We start from the raw sequence: 9,096 nt of genomic DNA on the forward strand, positions 1-9,096 counted from the left end.
AAAACTGATCCGGCGGCGTAGCGTCAAAGCGTGCAGGGGAGCCCCTGCACGCTTTGACGCTACGCCGCCGGATCAGGAGGTCCGGCGGCCCACATTAGATGTACACTGGTCAGTGCTTTTGGGTGCTTTTACTACTACTTGCAGCAGTCTCATACTGTATACAGTCATTTATGTATGTGTAATTTTGCTCAGATTTTAAATGCAATAAATTTACAGTTTTAAATACTACACTATGAGCACCTTTGTTCAGCGGCGACCTTGATGACGTCGGTGTGATGAAACCGGTTGGGCGTAGCCTACTTGATGTGGACGTTAGAGAGCCTTGCTGGTCTGTGCTGTATGGGAGAGATCTGCGGTGAGCGTTAACTGTATCTCAACCCTTTTTTGCGATTGAAGCTGCTGTCTGTTGGACACCTTGTTTGTGAGTTTCCTTATACTTTTTTATTAAAGAGATAAATGAAAAAAACGTATTGCACCATTATGTTCTCTTTTTTGTCCCTGAGTGCACTGCATGCTCTCATGGAGGTATGAGAAAGAGTGGAGAAGTTCATCATAAGAGCTTGGGCTGCAAAGTTGTTTGTCTGTGATTATTATTATCTGGAAGTATCTGAAACATCACCATATCTATTTGGACATCGGGTTCATTGCTCCCAGAGCACAAGCGCTGTTGCTGGTTTATAATCTGACCAGCCATTAGCTCTGGTGAGTTCATTTAACTACCTGCCGACCGCAGATAGCCGAATGACGGTTGCACTGCGGCCGGCCAGTTCTGGGTGGACGTCATATGACGTCCTCCCAGAACGCGCTCTCCTGCGCGCCCCCGGGGGCGCGCACCCGGCGATCTCCGTGATCGCTGTGTCCTACGGACACAGCTGATCACGTGACGTGGTAAAAGGCCAATCACAGCGGCCTTTTACCACGTGATCAGCCGTGTCCAATGACACGCTGATCACCGGGAAATGCAAATGCCGGTTCTCGGCTGCACTTTCCTCACGCTGTCAGATCGTGAGGAAAGTGCTGCCGAAAACCAGCAGTTGTCAGAGCGGGGATCGGCACCGATCATCAGGATCACTGATCATCAGTGCCCTGATGATCGGTGCCCAGCAGTGCCACACACAAGTTCCGCCCACCTGTGCCCAGCAATGCACCCACCTGTGCCCAGCAGTGCCACCCACCTGTGCCCACCCACCTGTGCCCAGCAGTGCCACCCACCTGTGCCCACCCACCTGTGCCCACCAGTGCCACCCACCTGTGCCCACCAGTTCCACCCACCTGTGCCCACCAGTGCCACCCATCAGTGCAGCCCAGCAGTGCTGCCAGTCAGTGCCGCCAGTCAGTGCCCAGCAGTGATGTCAGTGCCACCTATCAGTGCTGTCTATCAGTACCCATTATCAGTGTCACCTATCAGTGACACCAATCAGTGCCGCATATCAGTGCCACCTATCCGTGACACCTCATTAGTGCTGCCTATCAGTGCAGTCTATCCGGTCCACCTCATTAGTGCTGCCTATCAGTGCCGCCTATCAGTGCCCTTCAGTGCTGCCTATCAGTGCCCATCAGTGCCGCCTATCAGTGCCCATCAGTGCTGCCTCATCAACGCACATCAGTGAAGGAGAAAAATTACCTGTTTGAAAAATTTTATAATAGAAACAAAGAAACTTTTTTTTTTCAAATTTTTTTGCACTTTTTTTGCTTATAGCACAAAAAGTAAAGTGCCCAGCAGCGATTAAATACCACCAAAAGAAACCTCTAATTGTGAGAAAAAAATGATAAAAATTTCGATCTTGCTTGACCGCGCAATTGTCATTCAAAGTGCGACAGCGCTGAAAGCTGAAAATTGGCCTGGTACATAAGGGGGTATAAGTGCCCGGTAGGCAAGTGGTTAATCTCTTTTGGTGGTGGATTTCTCACAATTGGTTCAAGTCACTGAAGATATATATATTTTTTTGGACACTAATTTATGTTTGGACACTATAATTTATTTAAAACACTAATGTTTTTTGGATGATGATATGCACTTTTGTATAAGTTTGTTATTAGCGCATACCTTTTAATTTGGATTATTGTTGCCAAAATTTATTTTGGGTAGGATATGCTGCTGACACTTTGGTGTTTTTTGTAAGTGGCGCTTTTTTCTTTTTTAATTTGGTATGACATTATTCCAGCCTGAGTACATGCTGAACACAGGATAGCTGCCATTAAATCTTCAACGGTCCATTTCCTTTGTCACGTCTTCGGCCAGATAAACATCGACAGCAATAGACTTCAAGAACAACACAAACCGCCGGACAGATTATCTCCTTCATATTTGAAGCAGTTATTAAAATCAAATGCAAAATCTCTATTCCACCCAATCATAAAGAGTCACAAGAAATGAAAAAACAAAGAGACCGACACTGGTCCTAATCATGATTTGACTGAACTCTGGAACTAGTGGGAGGAAGGTCGAGCAGGTCTCACAGGGGAAAGGACGGGTAAGAGCAGCCGAAATAAGTCGCCAATGTAGATTGTTGTTATCCTCTGTCTAGGAATACAAGATGGAACATCCACCATAGCCTATTGTTAGGCTGTACACAGCACAAGGCGCTAGATGGCCAGTTGGCCAGATACATATAGACAGTCTATCAAAAATGCAGAACTTTTTTTTTTTAATAATTTGTATTGATTAATTTTAATGAATCATTTTTTAATTTTTAAAAACTATTGTGATAATCGGTTAGTTGCAACAAAATGATCATATTGAACTTGAAGTAAAAATGTATTTGGTGGTAGCCTGCCCAATAGTGGGGGGCTTGTCTTACTACTCTCTACACCAGTGGTACTCAACCTTCCTAATGCCGTGACCCTTTAATACAGTTCCTCATGTTGTGGTGACCCCCAACCATAAAATTATTTACCCAGTAATTATAATTCATGAAGTGTCGTTTTACCTCCAATACTGCTGCTTTCAACACAGTAGCTGCTTTTAACAGAGTAGCTGCTTTCAACACAGCAGCTGCTTTCTACACAGTAGCTGCTTTTTACACATCGGAAATATGTGTTTTCCAATGATCTTAGGCGACCCCTGTGAAAGGGTTGTTCGACCCCCAAAGGGGTCGCAACCCACAGGTTGAGAACCACTGCTCTACACCATAATGACATCCTACAGAGGCAATGGTATGCAAAATGTTCCATGTCATAATAATATCAGTAACCTACATAATATCATCAGTAACCTACATAATATCACCAGTGACCTACATAATATCACCAGTAGCCTACATAATATCATCAGTAACCTACATAATATCACCAGTAACCTACATAATATCATCAGTGACCTACATAAAATCATCAGTGACCTACATAATATCACCAGTGACCTACATAATATCACCATTGACCTACATAATATCACCAGTAGCCTACATAATATCATCAGTAACCTACATAATATCACCAGTGACCTACATAAAACCATCAGTGACCTACATAATATCACCAGTGACCTACATAAAATCATCAGTGACCTACATAATATCACCAGTGACCTACATAATATCACCAGTGACCTACATAAAATCATCAGTGACCTACATAAAATCACCAGTGACCTACATAATATCACCAGTGACCTACATAATATCATCAGTGACCTACATAATATCATCAGTAACCTACATAAAATCATCAGTAACCTACATAAAATCACCAGTAACCTACATAAAATCACCAGTGACCTACATAATATCATCAGTGACCTACATAAAATCATCAGTGACCTACATAATATCATCAGTGACCTACATAATATCATCAGTGACCTACATAAAATCATCAGTGACCTACATAATATCATCAGTGACCTACATAATATCACCAGTGACCTACATAAAATCATCAGTGACCTACATAAAATCACCAGTGACCTACATAAAATCACCAGTGACCTACATAATATCACCAGTGACCTACATAATATCATCAGTGACCTACATAATATCACCAGTGACCTACATAATATCATCAGTAACCTACATAAAATCACCCGTGACCTACATAATATCATCAGTGACCTACATAAGATCATCAGTGACCTATATAATATCATCAGTGACCTTCATAATATCACCAGTGACCTACATAATATCATCAGTGACCTACATAATATCACCAGTAACCTACATAATATCATCAGTGACCTACATAAGATCATCAGTGACCTACATAATATCATCAGTAAGTAACCTACATAATATCATCAGTAAGTAACCTACATAATATCATCAGTGACCTACATAATATTACCAGTAACCTACATAATATCATCAGTAACCTACATAAAATCATCAGTGACCTACATAATATCATCAGCGACCTACATAATATCATCAGCGACCTACATAAAATCATCAGTGACCTACATAATATCATCAGCGACCTACATAAAATCATCAGCGACCTACATAATATCATCAGCGACCTACATAATATCATCAGCGACCTACATAATATCATCAGTGACCTGCATAATATCATCAGCGACCTACATAATATCATCAGCGACCTACATAAAATCATCAGTGACCTACATAATATCATCAGCGACCTACATAAAATCATCAGCGACCTACATAATATCATCAGCGACCTACATAATATCATCAGCGACCTACATAATATCACCAGCGACCTACATAATATCATCAGTGACCTGCATAATATCATCAGTAACCTACATAATATCATCAGTAACCTACATAAAATCACCAGTGACCTGCATAATATCATCAGTGACCTATAAAATTTCATCAGTGACCTATTACATACAGTATAAAGGGCCACTGTCAAAAATGAGATCCCATTTTTCCGCTTTTCCATGTTGACAGATGTTCGGTGGAGGTTATGGTGAGTCTTCGATCATATTTTTGGGCTAGTTGGGTCAGCCTCTGTGCATATTATGACTCACAGAAACATTGGCGCAATGGCGAACCTCAAAAACAACGAGCTTACAGGAGATTGTAAAGGAAAGCATTCAGACTATTAAGGCTATTCATGGGAGTTTGCTGAAATTGCGGTCTATTCTCTAAACTAGAACATATGTACTGTAGTAGTTACACAATTGTGCATTTTTTGTAATTTTTTTTTAAAATCAGAAATAATATTTTTAGTTTACAAAAAGCATTATAGCAGGGTTAGGTTTAGTTACCATTTATAATTACAGAATTACGACTAAGCTTTCTGAAAATGCAAATGAAAGTCTATTTGCAATAATTGATGTATGTATTTTCTCTCTTTAAAAAAAATAAATTGCCTCTGATTTATTTATTTATTTTATTATTTATACGAGTTTGCTGGAAAAGCAAATTAAAGTCTGTTTGCAATAATTGATGCTTTAAAAAAAAAACTCAATTTCCCCCGATTTATTTATTTATTCTATTTTATCTGATTATTAAACCTTGTTTTTTTTATGTGTGTATATTTTATATATAATAATAAATGTGATAAACCAAATAACCACAAATAATAGCGCAATCCTATTTGTGGTTATTTGGTTTATCACATTTATTATTATTTACAGTGTATTATTATTAATAAGCACCTAATGTTTTATACTCATTATCTAATTATATTGGCGCGATGATGTTGGCATAAGAAGTGTCTTGAGTGTTATACTCATAGAGACACGTCAGGTGACTGACCTAATTGATATATTTTATATATTTATTGATATATTATATATGTGTGTGTGCAGGGGCGGACTGACAACTCGTGGGGCCCCCGGGCAATAGGGGATCATGGGGCCCCTGTGTCCTTGCCCAAACTCAAAAAAGCCTATGAAAAAGGTTCCAGGGGCATCTCATGGGGCCCCCTACTGACCCCGGGCCCTCGGGTAGTGCCTGAGTTTCCAAATGGTCAGTCCGCCCCCGTGTGTGTGTTTGTGTATTATCTAATTATATAAATAAATTATATGAGTTTGCTGTAAAAGCAATCGTAAGTCTATTTACAATAATTGATGTATGTATTTGATTTGATTACAAAATGCTGTTTTTTTTGTGCATATATATATATATATATATATATATATATATATATATATATACATACATACAATCTCATATATATATATATATATATGTGTATATGTTGTATTATATAAGTAAATTATATGAGCTTGCTGTAAAAGAAATTGGAAGTCTATTTGCAATAATTGATGTATGTATTTTCTCTCTAAAAAAATGAAAACTAAATTGCCTCCGATTTATTCATTTATTGATTTGATTATTTAACTCTGCTTTTTATGTGTGTGTATATATATATATATATATATATATATATATATATATATACACACACAATCTCATATATATATATATATACACACACACACACACACAATCTCATATATATATATATATATATATATATATATACACAATCTTATATATATATATATATACAGTATATATATATATATATATATATATATATATATATATATACTGTATATAAGTAAACTATATGAGTTTTCTGGTTTTCTGTAAAAGCAATCGGAAGTCTATTTGCAATAATTGATGTATGTATTTTCTTTCTAAAAAAATTTAAACTCATTGATTGATTGATTTAGTTTGTTACCATATATATATATATATACAGTATATCAATCATATATTATAACTATTTTTTTTCATAAATATATAAAGTAAATAAATAATGTTGTACATTCCCATCAGTCCCTGTGCTAAAGGAGCTTACAATCTAAGGTCCCTACCAGGGGCGGACTGACCATTTGGAAGCTCGGGCGTTGCCCAAGGGCCCGGGGTCAGTAGGGGGCCCCATGAGATGCCCTTGGTACCTTTTTCATAGGCTCTTTTGAGTTTGGGCAAGGACACAGGGGCCCCATGATCCCCTATTTCCCCTGGGGTAAGTAGGGGGCCCCCTGAGATGCCCTTGGTACCTTTTTCATAGGCTTTTTTGGGTTTGGGCAAGGACACAGGGGCCCCATGATCCCCTATTGCCCGGGGGTAAGTAGGGGGCCCCCTGAGATGCCCTTGGTACCTTTTTCATAGGCTTTTTTGAGTTTGGGCAAGGACACAGGGGCCCCATGATCCCCTATTGCCCGGGGGCCCCATGAGTTGTCAGTCCGCCCCTGGTCCCTACCTCCCTTGTCTACATCCACATACTAGGGCCAATATAGACAAGAGCCCATGAACCTCCCATCATACATTTGGACATGTTGATCCAAAGACGTGCTGGCTGGAAGTTTATTGTTCACCCTATGAGCTGTTTATGAGGAGTACAGGTAATTGAGCCCCTAAAAGTGGGGATGAAACACAGATTCAAGAAATGAATGGATTCAACAGTTCAGAAAACAACTACTGCATGGAAAATAAGGATGAGCTGGAACTTAAGCAGTATTTACTAATGTTTTGTGTACTGACCCTTCTGATATAGTGGCAAAGATGAAATAATAGCTTAGCGAATTATCACAATAGTATTTAAACCCTAAAATAAAATAATAAAATGGTACGCTGAAGCATACCAGTCCTTAGATGTGGTGGCAGCATTATTTTTCTTTTTTAGGGTTTTTTCTTTTCATGTACACCTAACTCATTGGGAAATTATTTACTCAAGGCGTAGAGCATGTTTGCAAAGTAAATTTTCTTTTTGCAACAAAATGTGAACGTAGCTGGGTGAATATAGTGAAAATTGACTTTGCATAGAATACCCAATCATATTCGGGGAAAACAATATTTTTTAAGCAGCACAACTGTCATTTGTTGAATCTTGTAGCCTCAGTTTTGATGATAGTTCTAGTGGAGGTTATAGATGGTTATCCTGTTTCTTTTTAGGCAGCTACTGGTGGGGTTGGTGTTCCCATGTCTACTGGTGGGGTTGGTGTCCCCATGTCTACTGGTGGGGTTGGTGTCCACATGTCTACTGGTGGGGTTGGTGTCCCCATGTCTACTGGTGGGGTTGGTGTCCTAATGTCTACTGGTGGGGTTGGTGTCCTCATGTCTTCTGGTGGGGTTGGTGTCCCCATGTCTTCTGGTGGGGTTGGTGTCCCCATGTCTTCTGCTGGGGCTGGTGTCCCCATGTCTACTGGTGGGGTTGGTGTCCCCATGTCTACTGGTGGGGATGGTGCCCCCATGTCTACTGGTGGGGTTGGTCTCCCCATGTCTACTGGTGGATGTCTTCTGGTGGGGTTGGTGTCCCCATGTCTACTGGTGGGGCTGGTGTCCCCATGTCTACTGGTGGGGCTGGTGTCCCTATGTCTACTAGTGGGGTTTATGTCCCCATGTCTACTGGTGGGATTGGTGTCCCCATGTCTTCTGGTGGGGTTGGTGTCCCTATGTCTACTGGTGAGGTTGGTGTCCCCATGTCTTCTGCTGGGGTTGGTGTCCCCATGTCTTCTGCTGGGGTTGGTGTCCCCATGTCTACTGGTGGGGATGGTGCCCCCATGTCTACTGGTGGGGTTGGTCTCCCCATGTCTACTGGTGGATGTCTTCTGGTGGGGTTGGTGTCCCCATGTCTACTGGTGGGGCTGGTGTCCCTATGTCTACTAGTGGGGTTTATGTCCCCATGTCTACTGGTGGGATTGGTGTCCCCATGTCTTCTGGTGGGGTTGGTGTCCCTATGTCTACTGGTGGGGTTGGTGTCCCCATGTCTTCTGGTGGGGTTGGTGTCCCCATGTCTTCTGGTGGGGTTGGTGTCCCCATGTCTGCTGACCACAGAAGATCCAGAAGATTCTGGTTACCTCTGTATGTAGCCCTGACTACGACAGTTTTTTAAACACCCTCAGTGGCCCTCCAGATATAAGATATTAAAGATTGTATCGTGCCAAGCTGGACCAAAATACGTTGGCAATAAAGATAATTCCCAGAGTTCCACTTTAAAACAGTGGGCAGCATTGCAGGGAGAGCAAGGTGAAAATGTAGAGACGTATGCAGGATAAATTGTGGAAGGGTCTCTACATAGCACACAGAAAGGCAGCCGGAGACTCACATGTACCGTGAAAAGCTGATCACTTACATCTGAGCTCTGCATTATATGCTACATGTTCACAGAAAGTAGGATATAACTTCATATGGTGGCAGAATCCTATTAATCCTATTC

General features: G+C 40.8%; 1 protein-coding gene across 1 annotated transcript in view; it reads left to right on the plus strand.

Annotated features, from left to right (window-relative positions):
* Positions 1 to 2,339: 2,339 nt before the first annotated feature.
* The window catches only part of LOC149432700 (chemerin-like receptor 1), an 8,939-nt gene continuing 2,182 nt past the window's right edge, over positions 2,340 to 9,096 (plus strand). The window contains exon 1 of the mRNA XM_089664952.1: positions 2,340 to 2,474. The gene's annotated coding sequence lies outside the window, so the exon portion shown is untranslated. The remainder of the gene's footprint in view (positions 2,475 to 9,096) is intronic.

The sequence above is a fragment of the Staurois parvus genome, unplaced genomic scaffold, assembly GCF_062004578.1.
Source record: "Staurois parvus isolate SC_StPar_1 unplaced genomic scaffold, SC_StPar_1.0 ptg002113l, whole genome shotgun sequence".
In the NCBI taxonomy this organism is placed as follows: Eukaryota; Metazoa; Chordata; class Amphibia; order Anura; family Ranidae; genus Staurois; species Staurois parvus.